Source organism: Sminthopsis crassicaudata, chromosome 2 (assembly GCF_048593235.1).
Source record: "Sminthopsis crassicaudata isolate SCR6 chromosome 2, ASM4859323v1, whole genome shotgun sequence".
NCBI classification, from domain to species: Eukaryota; Metazoa; Chordata; class Mammalia; order Dasyuromorphia; family Dasyuridae; genus Sminthopsis; species Sminthopsis crassicaudata.
The window spans coordinates 146,140,350-146,156,102 of record NC_133618.1 but is presented as its reverse complement, the minus strand read 5'-3'; the positions used below and the strand labels follow the sequence as shown (position 1 = coordinate 146,156,102).

The following is a 15,753-nucleotide window of genomic DNA, read 5'->3' as shown; positions in this document are numbered from 1 at the left end:
CACAACATAGAATTCCCAATCCCTCTATTTTCTTCCGCCTGCATTTTGGATTTCCTTCACAGGCTAATTGTACACTATTTGAAAGTCCGATTCTTTTTGTACGGCAAAACAACTGTTTGGACATGTATACACATATTGTGTTTAATTTATACTTTAACATAATTTAACATGTATTGGTCAACCTGCCATGGGGGAGGCAGGGGGAAAGAGGAGGGGAAAGAGAGGAAAAATTAGAACAAAAGGTTTGGCAATTGTCAATGTTGTAAAGTTATCCATGTATATATCTGGTAAATAAAAACTATTAACAAAAAAAAGAAAGAAAAAAAAAAAAGAATTGTAAGCTCTTTGAGGACAGGGACTATCTTCTTTTTTATTTATATCCTCAGGGCTAAGGGGAGTGCCTAGTATTTAGCAGGCATTTAATAATATTACTAAACTGAAATTTTCATTTATTTTTTTGCACTTCATTTGAAAGTCTTCCAATTTTAATGTAGTTTTTCAAGTTTATTTATTTTTAACTGGATCTCCTCTTATAATAAAAAAATTCATTCAAAAACTTTTATTTTAAAAATATTTTCCCTCATTTTCTTCTCCTTTAAAACTCCAATTTAAAAAATGAAACAGAAAGTCAGTACCTAGTACAAAGTGTGTTTCCCCTCAAAACCAGATTTGATAGAAAACTACATGCCTGAAATTTCTCAATGTACCACCAATTTCAGCTTAGTTGTTCATATTAAGGTATCAAATACCAATAAAACAGAAACACAAATAAAGCATCTGCACTTACAAAACAAAGTTTATAAAATTTTACAAAACTGCCTTTTATGAAGCCATAAAATGGTTCAGATACCATGACTTCAGGAACAGACCACAATAGAGAATCTACACATGATCTACATCAATCTACATCAATATGTATTAATGTTTGCCATATCTTTAATTCTGAACATTTTATCTTAAAAGTCCATTTAACATGAGATAAACATAATGTAAGATTAATTTTTGAACAGGTGACCTTTTTTTGTAAAGCTAAAATTGGGGGCAGCTCAGTGGCACAGTGGATAGAGCACCAGCCTTGAATTCAGGAGGACCGGAGTTCAAATCTAGTCTCAGACACTTAACACTTCCTAGTTGTGTGATCCTGGGCAAATCACTTAACCCCAGCCTCAGGAAAAAAAAAAAAAAAGCTAAAATTGGAATGATTTCAAAATGCATGCTCTTTCATTTTCTAGGAAATCTATGGAAGTTATGAGGAACTACTAGATTCAGTTAATTAATCTCTTCATGCTGGACAATAATAATTTGTGGTAATTACACGTCCACTGCCTTTTGATTGTTTCTTATGACAAATAAAAACCTACTCTGTGCCAATTCAAAGCTTTAGCTCATCTCCCAATTAATTTCACATATAAATAGATGTGGACAGAAGATACAAACAGCAGAAGACTAGAATGCATCTATATCAAGCTTTTCATTTTTAGGCTACAGAAAATGGGGAGTTCATTCACTCCCTTATCAATTCTTTTCCAGTCCCCAAAGTCATGTGCAGTAAAGGTTTCACAGGGAGTCCATGTTATAAGGTACCTCATTTAGACTCTATGCAAATACTTTTGTGTGAAGCTATAAGGTTAAGTACCACTGTTTCGGGGAAACTCTAGCCTCTAATATACTGCAGGTAAGCACTGTAATATTTTGTCAGTATCTGAAAAAAGGGTTGGTGGAATTTTAATTTGCCACATTTCTTTCTTTCAAATTGTATTCTCTTAACATGTAAATCTTTATCAGCTTCATGGTGCCAACCATCCTGATGAGCAAACAATCATTCTTAAGAAAAATCTTAATATCAGGAAAAAGCTAGAAAGTATTACTTCAAATATCACAAATATACTTGAAATTCCATGCTTGTGAAGTTAGTTCTTGCATAACAAAACTTGTTTCAAAAATTTAATCTGTAACCTCACTTTCATTTTCTCTATTTCTGTATAATCTATCACAGGCACAACTATAACTTAAGTGAATTGGTCAAGTCACATTCTTTTGGAATCTCTTGTATGGTTTCAATCATGAGTTAACAACCTATTTGGAATGTCCACCCTCCATCCTACTTTCTTGTCACTCTTTCGCACATACCACCTAAAACATTCTTTGGTAATTGTTTCATTTAAAGCATTACTTACATTAAACTTAACTCCAAAGCTGGAACTATGCTGAATTCTTAAATATTATCTCCAAATATTACTCCATAAAGAGATAGTATGTGTAGCTTATCAGCTAATTTCTCCACTTCAGCAGACTTCAAGATAGGAATTTTGGGCAACATCACTTTGCTTCCAATAACCCAAAAGAAAAGTCCTGACAATTGTTCTGAATGCCACAGATCATCATGAAGACGGTGACAGCCTGGAACTAGCATGGGAAACCAACAAAAAAGCACTTACTATCCGCAAAGTACTGGGCTGACACTGGGGATACAAATGCCCCGGCTTTCAAGACGATACAGATTACTTGGGGGATACAGCATATAAACAAGAGTCAAGCAAATTCAAGATAATTTGAGAAGATACAAAAAACTAGGAGGTAAATTAGAGATCTCTAGAGCAACACAAGTTCTAAAGTATATGGACAGAATTTTTAATTGATCAAAAAAGACTGATTCATCAGGCTGTATATCTTAAGAATAAAGGTTATGAAGGACATTCTTAAGATAAGGAATGCTTGCTGAATTGAAATCTGAAAAAATTTAGGAAGAGGAACTTGAACCAAAAGATGCAATAATTTATTATAACACAAAGGCAGGTCACACTACTTCTTAGCAAATCACAGAAGACATTCAGTATAGTGTTCTGGTTGGTTTTCTGGAGGTTTCTGGACCAGCCTTTGTTTCAGCTGAGTAATCACCACGAGAATGCCAGGGATAAAGTTCAAAAATCTTTATTGTCTCCTTCCCTGGGGCTTGGCTAGTTTTCTGGAGGCCCTTCAGACAGGCTTTAGTCTCAGTGGAGGAAACAGGAGGACAAGCAAGTCACCAGGAGGCTAATGAAAATGGAATGTCTCTGAGTCCAAAGGCTTGTGCTCCAGCCTCCAGCCACCACAAAGATGGGAGATGGAATGAATGTTTCTCATCCTGTCCTTGTTGGCTATTTTATATACTCTATTATAATCACATCATAGTAGGTATGAATCTTGTAGAACTATATTAAGTACTAAGTTCATATACTGAACTAGAGAACTATCAATCACCATGCTAAACTAGATAACCATTGTCAGAGTTAACACCTTTCTCTAGAATTCTGGCCCATTATAATTCAAAACCCAGGATGCAAATGAGCTTCTTAATTACATTTTCAGATTAAAGGGTATGTGAAAGTTTACTTGTACTTTGTTCAGACCTGCCAAATACACACGTTAGTATCCATAGAGCATGATTAGGTGTACCAATCTTTGGGGATTATACAAGAAAACTTGGTCCATACCCTTTGATCAAGGCCAACCACTACAAAAACTGTAAAATAGATAAAAATTTCTTTGGGCATTCTTACTTCCGTCTACAATCTTTATGCAAACCAAGAATCATTCCACCCCTTCTGTCCCCTCCTCCCTATATGACAAGCACTACCCCCACCTGGATATGTCCTAAGCAGTAGTGTTCATGATGAGTATCTTTTTTTTTTTTTTTTTCAAAAAAAACATTTATTAAGTGTTTACTACATCCCAAGCACTGTGCTAAGTACTTTTTACAAATATATCTGAAGGAGGAAGAGCCAAAATGTCAGAGAAAAGGCAGAGACCCACTTGAGCTATCCACATAATCCCTCTGACCTACTGCCTAAAATATTGCCCTAAAAAATTCTGGAGCAGCAGAACCAACAAAATGATGGAAGTCATTTTCCAGACAAACACAACTTAAAAGGTCAGCAGCAGGCCTGGGTGGAGCACAGTCTGAGACAGGCTGCCAGCACAGACTGGGTCACAGCAAACCAGGAGAAGGCTTCGGGAGGCCCACAGACAGTTATTATAGGTGTCTCTTTGCTGGTTCTAGAGGCCCCCTAGGAAGATCTGGATCAGGGTTCTGGGGGGCAGTCCAAGGGTGGGGAGGAGCACTAGCACATGCTGCAGTAGAGTGGGGATGCTCATAACGCCAAGGCAGAAAAGGATGCTGAGCACAGGCCAGGAGGGTAGTAAACACTGTCCTTGGAAGAACTGAAAACATAGACCCACAAAAGTATTTCTGAAAACAGCTGCATCAAGCACCTCAAATTTGGGACAGTGTGCCTTCCACTCTGGAAACAGAATCACACTTTAGCAAAGAGCTAAAAGTCAAGAAATGAGCTGGAAAAAATAAGCAAATAAGAGGGGAACATTTTTTTTACACTAGAAAAATATGATGGAAAAGGGAGATCAAAACCCATATTCAGAAGAAGATAACAAAATCAAAACTGTTGTATACAAAGCCTTCAAGAAAAATGTGAATTGGTTTCAGGCCATGGAATAGTTCACAAAGGAGTCTGAAAATCAAGTAAGAGAAGAAGAAAAATTGGAAGAAAAATGGGAGTGATACAAAAAAATCATGAAAAAAGAATCAATATCTTGGTAAAGGAAACATGCCTCTCTCCCCCCAAAAAATTCTGAAGAAAATAATATCATTGACTACAAGAGAGATCTTATTTGGGATAATTAGTAATTAATATTATTTATAGGATCACAGATTTAAAGCTGGGTCTTAGAGATCTTGTAGCCCAAAGCTGCCAACTTCTCTCCTCTGGTCCAGGTGTCAAACTCCATAGTGCAATCCAAACCAGATTAAAATGTAATTGAGAAATGTTTAACAAAATAAATAATAATAGGATATAGATAATGTTGACTGGTAGTTTTCTATGCCAAAATGCTGCTGCAGGAATCTGACACCACTGATATAGTTCAATTGCTTCATTTTACAAATGAGAAAACTGAGGCACAGAAAAAAGATGAAATGCCTTGCTGAGTAGGAAGAACCATAGCTGAACCTGTACCCTCAGATTCTAAACCCTTCCTCTTTCCTCCACATCATACAGATAACAAGAATGATGACAAACTATAAGAGCAGTATAACAAAAGAATGGTCTGATGACCCAAATTAAACAACTTTATTAACAGGTGTTGCCTTTCTGGGGGCAGCTGAGTTGAAGATGATGCATGGAATCTTACTAAACAGGCAGGATTTTCAGGTTAGTAAACTTCCTGATTTCATGCTTTCATTTTTTTTAACTGCTTATTTTCCCCAGGCACTACTGGATTGACTTGTGTATCCTTATGTATCCTCTCATTATAATTAGAAAAATAAAAACAAACATTTTACCCGTATAATTCACTTTATACCTTGTCTTCTGCTTTAAAATAGCAATCACTGATGCTATCACACATATATCAGGGCATCATGTACTTTGTCAATGCTGTAGCAGTCAGGCTATTTAAAAAACAGCCAGATATTTGCCACTTTATAAGATACAAGGAAGCTGGGTTTTTTTATTTGCTTATTTATCTCAATCTCTGCTTTACCTGTTTCTTCATTTCCCTCCTATAATTTCTACAAGCTACAAGACTGTTGCCTCTCAAATGAACCTTCAGCCTACATGGAAAAAAATAAGCAATGAAATGGGACTGTGCTCTCTACCCCTAGCTCCGAAGTTCAGCAACTTTAAACCTAAACTTGCATTCCTCCCATATAATTCTCCTTTCCCCCTATTTGGGGATTTAAAAACATATTTAACAAAGGCCCAGGAGAATAGATAAGAAATAAGGGTTTATAAAAATAAAAACAAATACCCTACTTGTTCTCATTAACAAGCCTGATCAAAAAATACTCAACTGTACAATAATTTTCCCCACCTAAGTTATTTGTATTAAAAATACAGAAATAATATTTGAAATGAAACATTCCTTCTACAGTTTCTGAAGTAAAATTTACCAATTATATGCAGCAAAATATTAAAAAAAAAACCCAAAAAACCTTATGATAGGATTAACTTGTTTTATTCAGAAAGATCCCCAAACATTATTTTTAGGCATCTTCAATTCTATAACAATACTGTCTCAATTTCAGAGTTATTACTAATCAGGGCTAGGAAAAAATGAGTATCTTCTATGAACTCCAACCTTCTCTTTTTAATACACTGAAAAAGCAATGATGATTGAGATGAACAAAAGTAATATTAAAGAAGTTAGTCCATGTCTTGGGGACTCAGTTTCTCCATTTATAAAATGAAGGGAGGTAGATTCCCAATAACATTTTTGTGATTTTTAACATTTCCTGATGTTAGAATTTCTGGTGACTAACTCCTGGGTATTCTAATGTCAGGTCTGTCATTAACTCAGCAGATGCTAATCATTCCTCAGTTTGGAAGGTCTTAAGGAGCAGAAGCCTTATTCTTTTCTAACACTAATTTGCAATTTAGCTCAGATCTCTAAAGATCTGAAAGGTCCAAAAGATACCAATATGGTGTCAATAAATGATTTACAGAAGCTATGTTCTTCTAGTGAGGTTAGGCTAGTGACTTTGGCTCCACATAGGGGCTATTCTCAAGAAGCCCTAGCACGTTCCTTCAGACAGACCCTTCTTTATAAAGGTAGCAGGAGTAGAGAGCTAGAATGAATGCATATAACTGAATTAGCTCCAGATTGGAAAAGTTCCCAGAATATAAAGAAAAGACTGCTGAAGACTAACAACTGGAATGACTTGCTGTCCACTATTAATTACAACATTTTGGAATGGAAACATTTATCCAAAAAGGAATCCCTGCTATACAAGAGGATTCCAGCCTCATTCACTCCACCTGCAGACGGAGCCCACTCCTCTCTGGAATGACTGGCAGCATTCCTAAGCTTTTCCTGCTATCCAGCCTCAATTTCCTTCTCTGTAGCATTCCCCAAACCACTGCTCCTGGTCCTGCCCTTTGGAGTCACACAAAACTAATCTAATATGACCCATGTGACTGTCTTCCACATCTTAAACTCTTCCTTCTGACAGTTTTCTCCTTTCCAAACTCAGTATCCGCAGTTCTTTCAACTTATCCTCATATAATATAGACTACTCAAGAGTACAAAAGAACTTTTTTCCTATTTAAAGCCTGGATCTCTTTCATAAACCCCAGACCCTGCTAATGAGGGTGGCTGATACCTGTTCAGCATCTTCTGGATTTTTACAGAGTTGCCTAGGGCAAACAAGGGGTTAAGAATTAGTTAGAGTCCCACTTGAACCCATTTCATCCTGACTTCAAGGCCAAGGTTCTTCATAGCTTTTAGCACCTCCTTATGTAAACTATGTTTCTTTTAATGCAGTCAACACTAAATTAGCTTTATTGGCGGCTACAGCACAACACAGGACTCATACTACTAAGCTTGTGACATATAAAACCTCCCCAAATATTCTCACATATTGCTGCCTTATGCCCCATCCCCCCAACTTATACATGTCAATTTGATTTTTTTTTAATTCAAGTAGGATTTTGCATTTATTTCTCTTAGAGTCTGATTCTGTCATCCAATGTATTTGCTATCTTCCTAGCTTTTTATCACTGGCAAATCTGAGAAGCAGGAAATTATCAAAAACAAAATGTAAGAAACAATATTTCAGTTAAAACAAGGGAATCAGTTTTATGTGTGGTAGAGCTACACTCAGCATGTCAATGTTGGCACCAAACAAGTAATACTACTTACAGTTACATATACAAATGGGGATGTGTTTATGCACCAAAAAAGAGGGCAAGACAATAGTTAAGGGGGAAAGAGGGTGGGGGGGAGAGAGAGAGCAAGCTGCAAAATGACCATATGTGCAAAAGTTCTTATCTAATGAATTGGTTGAAAAAAATCTGCTAAAGTATCAATCAGGGACACAGAGTTAGTGTGGTGGAAAAAGAGCTCTGATTCTGGAGTCAGAGCAGCTGAATTCAAACCTTATTCCCTCAATCACATACCCTTTGTGTAACCTGAAGGAGGTTTCCTGACCTCCCTTCTGGCCTCAGTTTCCTCTTCTGGTGAATGAGGGGCCTGGACTAAATTGCCTCACACCTTTACTTCCATGAGCTTATGAGCAACACACAAAGCACTACAAAATGGTACAATGGTGCCGTATTTTAAAATACCAAAAATAGAAAACTCTGCACAAGTGATGAACAATTACTGGAGTAATTATTTGCTTTTCAAAAGGATTTAGCAAGGGATCCATTTAAAAAGAAGTTGAACTTGAGAACATTTAAATTACATATATATTTTTCATTAAAATTTAATGTGTAATGTCACTTTCATGTTTTTCTTGTTTAATATATTCAGGGTTAAAAAAAAAAGGCAAAAGAGTAACTTAAAGAACTGTTTCTGTGCTATACAACACATCTCAATAGAGCAGAAATACCTTTTACAAAGAGGGGCTTTTTTACTAATTATCAACAGAAACCTACTAGCATCTGTCAAGCATGAACAAAACCAATTTTCGTTGCTCATGGGATGACTTACCGGTTAGTTTTTGTCTCAGAAAAATAGGAAACAACTGGAAAAAATTCTCTCAACAAAAAGTTAATCATATACATATAAGTGAATCCTTCTCCCCAAAACACTGAATGTGTGCACAAGCACACACACACAGAGCATCTTCCCCAATGCCTCCCCATCCAAGTCCGTGATGAATTCTTCTCATTAAATTTTCATTTACAGAAATCCATCTCAATGGGTAAAGATGTAAAGATTCAATTCAACAATCAATTATTAAAATGCTTTCTACATGTAAGGCATTGTGCTGAGTGGTAGGAGATACATAAATAAAAATAATCTTTCACAAGGAGACCATGGCTGGGAACTAGACATTTTCACTGATCCCCATGGCCTCTCAAACTTCTCTCCAAAAAAGAAACTATGCACTAAAGATAAAAAAAAAAAATAAAAATAAAAATAAAAATAAAATTTAAATTTAAAAAAAAAAAAAAAAGTTCATCTGTCTCTAAGGTCTAGGACATCTAGAATTCAAAAGAAGGTTTAAAAAAAAAAAAAAAAAAGAGCCATGAATTAATGTGTACTGACCCTGAGCTCACGTAAATACTCCATCAAAAACCAATGAAACTTAGTAACTGCTTATATTTTTCATATACACAAATATTTTCCCCAAACAAAACCAATCATAGACTAAATAAAATGAAAAAAAAAAAAAAACAAAGCCTACTAAACAATTAAGATAATGTTCTAGCAAATGATTTTGCATTCAATTCTACCTTTTCATTACTTATCAGTTAAGTTTTTTAAAAAGAGAGAGAATGAACTTGAACAAAAAGCATCAAAGTTGTCTCCAAAATTTATCATTAGTTTTACTACTATTTGAATATGTACTTTATGGGTAAGAACCATCTCACTTTTGCTCTTTTATTTCTATAACTTAGCAGTTGTTGACATGAGTCTATTTTTATTAAATGCTTAATTATATGACGTTATTTGGCTTTCCATTGTTAAAGTCAGTGAGTATCCAATTTGGTTTTTTAGTTAGTTTGTTTTGCCTCTCTTTATACCTTTGTGTCTGTGCTCAGTGCTGTATGGAAAGTGTCTACAAAGATGCATGATAAATGCTAGTTGGCTGACACAGTTCTCCCCCTTCTCTCTATGGTTGTATATAGTGGTTAGTGCCTTCCTTTTGAGACTACCCTTAATTTATCTTGCCTATCTCATTTGCACATAGTGCATATACTAGTGATTGAATTTACACACACACTATTCCTCTCCTAATCCATTCTCAATGAATCTTGCTTTTATCAACCTTATCACTACAGGTGTTTCCATACTGTCTCCTCCAGTCCACTATTAGTATCTTTTGAGAGTAGGTACTGTTGTTTTGAAGAGGTTTTCAACTTTTTGTATCCCCAGAGTTTAGCATAGTACCCAGCACATATTAGACATTTAATAAATGTTTGCTGCAATAACCTGTGATTGACTTGTATTTCTTTTTTTAAGATTAGATAATTTATCTACTTATTTTGTCAAAAGTATTTCATGTTTCAGTACCTGCCAATTAAATTCATTCTCCTTTACGTCAAATAATTATAAATATTAAATTTATTTCTACTCCACTTCTATGATCTCCTTTTTTTGTTGTTATTTTTGTAATTCAGTTAACCACTTTAAAAATAAAAATAAAAAATTGATAGTAGTTTCTCAGTTTGATGAGCTTTAAAAAAAAATAAGCCACTTTAGTACAAAATAATTATTTTGTTTGCAATTGTTTGTTTATCTTCAAGTATCAAATGTTCTTTTGTGCTTCTTTGCTTTACTTTTTTATTTTCTCCTTATGTTCATCCTCACTGTTCTCTTTTTTCTTTTGTTTTGTTTTTCATATTTTTTCTTTTTTTTTCCCCTCATAGTATTTTGTTTTTCCAAATATATGTAAAGATAGTTTCCAACATTTGTTTTTGTAAGATTTTGTGTTAATCTCCTTTGTTAATCTACTCATTTAGGGATGTCTCTGGCTAGAATAGGTGTAGCTAAACATTATACATTTTGTTAAGCTGTATCGATGCTCTTTATCCTACAATATAATTTAGCACCTCTATAATGTTCTTTAATGAACTCATTATTTTAACAAATCTTTTAAATTTCTATATAAGTTTGCCTCTTTAACATATCATTTTCCTTGTTAACCATAATTTTTGTTACATTATCATCTCTATGCATATGTAGTATTTAAGATTTCTGCCTTCATTCCTTTGAGCATGATCAATTTTTGTAAAGGTTTCACAATTATTTGATATGTAAGTTTTTTAACATTCTCATTCAGATCTCTCAATATCAACTCTTGTTTTTTCAACATTCTGTTCCAAATTAACTTTTCTATTAAGACTTTGCCAGTTCTAGGAAAGAAGAATTAAATTAACTTTTCTATTAAGACTTTGTCCAGTTCTAGGAAGGAAGAATTACTATAAATATACAATGACTTTCCATTTATAATACCTAATGACTTTCCATTGAATTGTGTTTCAATTAACTATTATCAACTTTCTTTTTAGTACCTGGTAATTAAGTATTTAATAAATGATTGTCAACTTAATAAATGCTAGTTGATTAGCTTCATATATTTGGTTATCATGCCAATTTGTAGCAAATATATATAAAACTGAACTTATTTTACTCACTACACTGAAAAAGAGAAATAGCTCTAAAATCAGAAACCATGGAACTGAATCCTGATTCTAACACTTACTATTTCTAATCTTAGACTCTCTGAGCCTTAATTTTATGATTTACAAAATGAGAATTTATAATATATGATTGTCAATGGTCCTTTTGATGGGGGTTGAAAGATTCCTTTCTAATTGCCCAACCCATGGCTGACCTTGATTCACAAATCCTAGTCAAAGGCACCCTTTGAATATCCGGGCTCAGCCCCACTATCAGCTCAGCTTCCCCTAGCCCTCACCTGATCTGAGCTAACTGAAAAGCCTGGCCAAGAACTTAGAGGTACCGCCCATCATCTTTTAGGTATAAAAAGGGCCAAGCCAGAGCCCTCTTTGAAGGAGCCCTCCCAGCCAACACATGGTATCCTTCCAGCCATGTAAGGGTTCCTGCCCGCCCAGCGGCCACCTTCGGCCCTGGCGTCTTTCTAACTTAACTTTACTTCCAAATTCCTACAATAAACCTTTTTATTTATCAATCTAGGTTTTGGGGCTGTAAATTCATTTTACAGGGGACACTGTGCCTCATGGGATTATCTATGTGCTGAGAAATGGGATTCCTCCTTTCCTTTCCCTCATTAGTTGGTGGCCCACCTGGGGACCCTGAAAATTGTTACCCCAAAAACTAACCTTAACCTTTCAGGTCTCTCAGAGACAATTTTCGTCCTTAGCAGCTCGAGCAGCTTCCGGGAAGAATATCTGTGTTCCTACTCTTGTCTACCCTATTTCTAAAACATAGGGCACCCAGACCAGGTTTGGGGTACAAGCAAATTCTCCCGTGGAGACTACTTCTCTTTTCGTCTCTCTCTGTCTCTAGAAGCAGTTTCTAGAGCCAAGGCATTTCTAATCCCTTTATCTTGCCAGAAAAGCCTGCCCACAGGCTGCAACTCCTACACTCGGGAGAGTGTCTCTTCACCCCTCCCTCCACCACCCATAGCCGTTTATTCTGAAGACCCCATCCCTCTTGGGGGTCCCAGGCCAGCAGTCTCCTTGATCTCTTCTAGGGGAGATATCTGTATTTGAGCCCCTCTCGCACTCTACCGTAGTGGTTAGGCTGTAACCACGAGGAGACGGTCAATGGATTGGGGCGAACTTGGAGATGTGTCTCTACCCAGCTGCGTGAGCCTTCACCTTCGCCACCCAAGAAACACTGGGTAAGATAACATCTCTCCCTTCCCCCATCCTCTCTCTTTTCCAACCTCTCCCATGTGGCTTAACCTGCCATTTAAATGCTCCCATTCTGTCCCTTTCTTGGGGTACAGTGGGGAGATTTGGAGACTCTTCAAGATCTTTAGAAATGCCCCTCTCATAGCTTCTACCTGGCTCTTAAAGCAGTCAAGGCTCAGAGTTCTCAGAGAACTAGCTTGTCCCATACCTTTTAAAATGGGACTGATTTAGTCATCCTGCATCAGACCATGCTCTCTAGGCTGGATTTTAAAACTGCCCCTTTTCTTTCTAAGCCTCAGGGCATACTTACCTGCTCTCTAAAGCCTAGAAACTAGCTGCTCAAGCCTTTTTCTCTGTCTCAGCTCTCTCCTATTCTTCTGGATTGGCATCCTATTCCCCCTCCCAACAATTAAAAGATGCCCTTTCTAAGTTCTAGTCCTGGACAGGCTAGAGCTTCAGAAAAGACATCTTTGTAATTTGGGCTGGGGAACAAAATTCTGAATCCAGGCAAATTAATTGTTAAGAGAGTGAAAATAGTTTCTTTTATCTTTCTCTCATCCTGACTGCAGCAGGAGGAGAATTAAGAGAATGAAACTATTAAAAAAACAAATAAAATAAAAAAAAAAAACACTTCTTAACTACTTTTAATTTGGCGCCTCGCTAGAAGCTTTGTTCTGGTGTGCAACAGTTCTTTTTTTTACTGCCTCAGTTTCCTTAAACTGTCTCTTTCTTAACTGAACTTCTCTGACTTTAGTCCAAGAAGCTAGGGATATAGAATAAGAATAGACTCTCCCTCAAGCTGCCTTTTAGAGAATGGCTATCTTTGCTTATTGAATAACTAACTCTCTTCAAGAACAACAATTTTTTCAACATTTCCAAGAGCTTAAACTGCAGCTCTGACAACTAGGGATACATACCCATCCCTAGACCCTGCCTTACAAAAGAGCAGTGGTTCATTAAATCTACTAGGTATCAAGGCCTCTTGCCTCCCCTGAAGACTTAGAAGAGTCCACACCCACTAATCCCAACCCAGGAGAAATTAGCTTTCCTGGAAATTAAGGGTGAAAGAGCTAGGCTACAAATAACCTTTTCTCAGCATTTTCTCCTATTTCTCTTTGATAATTAGATGGGCTATCAGACAAGCAGCCCACAGAGGGGACCTGATGCATTTCTTGCTAAAGGCCCCATTCTCCTGAATGTCACCATCTCCACCCTGAATGACACCCCACTTTTAATCTGTTCCCAAGATCTGTTTTCTCTAGGCTTCACACTTTGAATTCTCATCTGGCTTTCAGCCTGGAGAACACTGACTGGGACAACTGAATGGGGACAACTGACCAGGACACCTCCTCGATGCCCTGCTGCAATCCCCCACATCTCACGCCTCACCTCCTGGCATGAAACCCCAAATCTCTATGACCCTTGTCAGCTCGAAACAGTTAAAGAGGAGATCAACGCCCCTTTTCCCACATGCATCTGGAGGCGATGGTTTGAGGGGGGAACAAGATGAGGGGACCCCGCTACTCTGAAGATCTTTGGAGAAAATCTTCAATCTTGCCTTAAATGAAGGACACTGCCCCAAATTTTCTTTTTTTTAAATGAACTTAAGTCTCAACTGTTTAAGGGGGGAACTAATGGGGATTGAAAGATTCATTTCTAATTGCCCAACCCATGGCTGACCTTGATTCACAAATCCTGGTCAAAGGCACCCTTTGAATATCCGGGCCCAGTCCCCACCATCAGCTCAGCTTCCCCCAGCCCTCACCTGATCTGAGCTAACTGAAAAGCCTGGCCAAGAACTTGGGGGTACTGCCCATCTTCTTCTAGGTATAAAAGAGGCAAGTCGGAGCCCTCTTTGCAGGAGCCCTCCCAGCCAACACATGGTATCCTTCTAGCCATGTAAGGGTTCCTGCCCGCCCAGCGGCCACCTTCGGCCCTGGCGTCTTTCTAACTTAACTTTACTTCCAAATTCCTACAATAAACCTTTTTATTTATCAATCTAGGTTTTGGGGCTGTAAATTCATTTTACAGGGGACACTGTGCCTCATGGGATTATCTATGTGCCAAGAAATGGGGTTCCCCCTTTCCTTTCTCTCATTATTTTTAGTTCTAAATCTATGATTTTTAAACCATGTTTATTTCTTTAATGTTCCACAATTCTGTTTCTGTTTTGTCTTGAAATCATGGCTATAAAATGTTTGTGGCAGCTCTTTTTGTTGTAGCTAGAAACTGGAAGTTGAATGGATGTCCATCAATTGGAGAATGGCTGGGTAAATTGTGGTATATGAAGGTTATGGAATATTATAGCTCTGTAAGAAATGACCAGCAGGAGGAATACAGAGAGGCTTGGAGAGACTTAAATCAACTGTTGCTGAGTGAAATGAGCAGAACCAGAAGATCACTATACACTTCAACAACAATACTGTATGAGGATGTATTCTGATGGAAGTGGAAATCTTCAACATAAAGAAGATCCAACTCACTTCCAGTTGATCAATGATGGACAGAAATAACTATACCCAGAGAAGGAACACTGGGAAACGAATGTAAATTGTTAGCACTACTGTCTATCTACCCAGGTTACTTACACCTTCGGAAGCTAATACTTAATGTGCAACAAGAAAATGGTATTTACACACATATATTGTATCTAGGTTATATGGTAACACATGTAAAATGTATGGGATTACCTGCCATTGGGGGGAAGGAGTGGAGGGAGGGAGGGGATAATTTGGAAAAATGAATAAAAAAAAAAAAATTAAAAAAAAAAAATAATTATTCCTATTCCCTATTATTCCTGATTTTGGGTAGGAGAGAGAGATGTGAGTGGGGTCAGAAAGAGTATATAAAACTTCATTATAGCCTCTTTTTTTTTTCTCCCTCCCTTCCTCCATCTCTTCCCCTACACAGCAAGTAATCCAATGTTATGTTAAACATGTGCGATTCTTCCATACATATTTCCACAATTATCATATTGCACAAGAAAAAAATCAGATCAAAAAGGAAAAAAGAGAAAGATGACAAAATGCAAACAAGCAACAAGCAAGTAAACAACAAAAAAGTGAAAATATTTATGTATGATCCACACTCAGTTCCCACAGTCCTTTCTCAGGATGTAGATGGCTCTCTCTCATCACAATATCATTGAAACTGGCCTGAATCACCTCATTGTTTGAAACAGCCATCAGAATTGATCATTGTTTAATCTTGTTATTATCATGTACAATGATTTCCTGGTTCTGCTCACTTCACTTAGCATAGTTCCCTTAAGTCCCTCCAGGCATCTCTGGAATCATCCTGTTGATCATATCTTACAGAACAATAATATTCCATAACATTCACATACCACAATTTATTCAGCCATTCTCCAATTGATGGGCATTCACTTATTTTCCAGTTTCTTGTCACA

General features: G+C 36.9%; 1 protein-coding gene across 1 annotated transcript in view; it reads right to left on the bottom strand.

The window, feature by feature from the left end:
• The window catches only part of KIF13B (kinesin family member 13B), a 246,319-nt gene that overhangs the window by 204,451 nt on the left and 26,115 nt on the right, over positions 1–15,753 (bottom strand).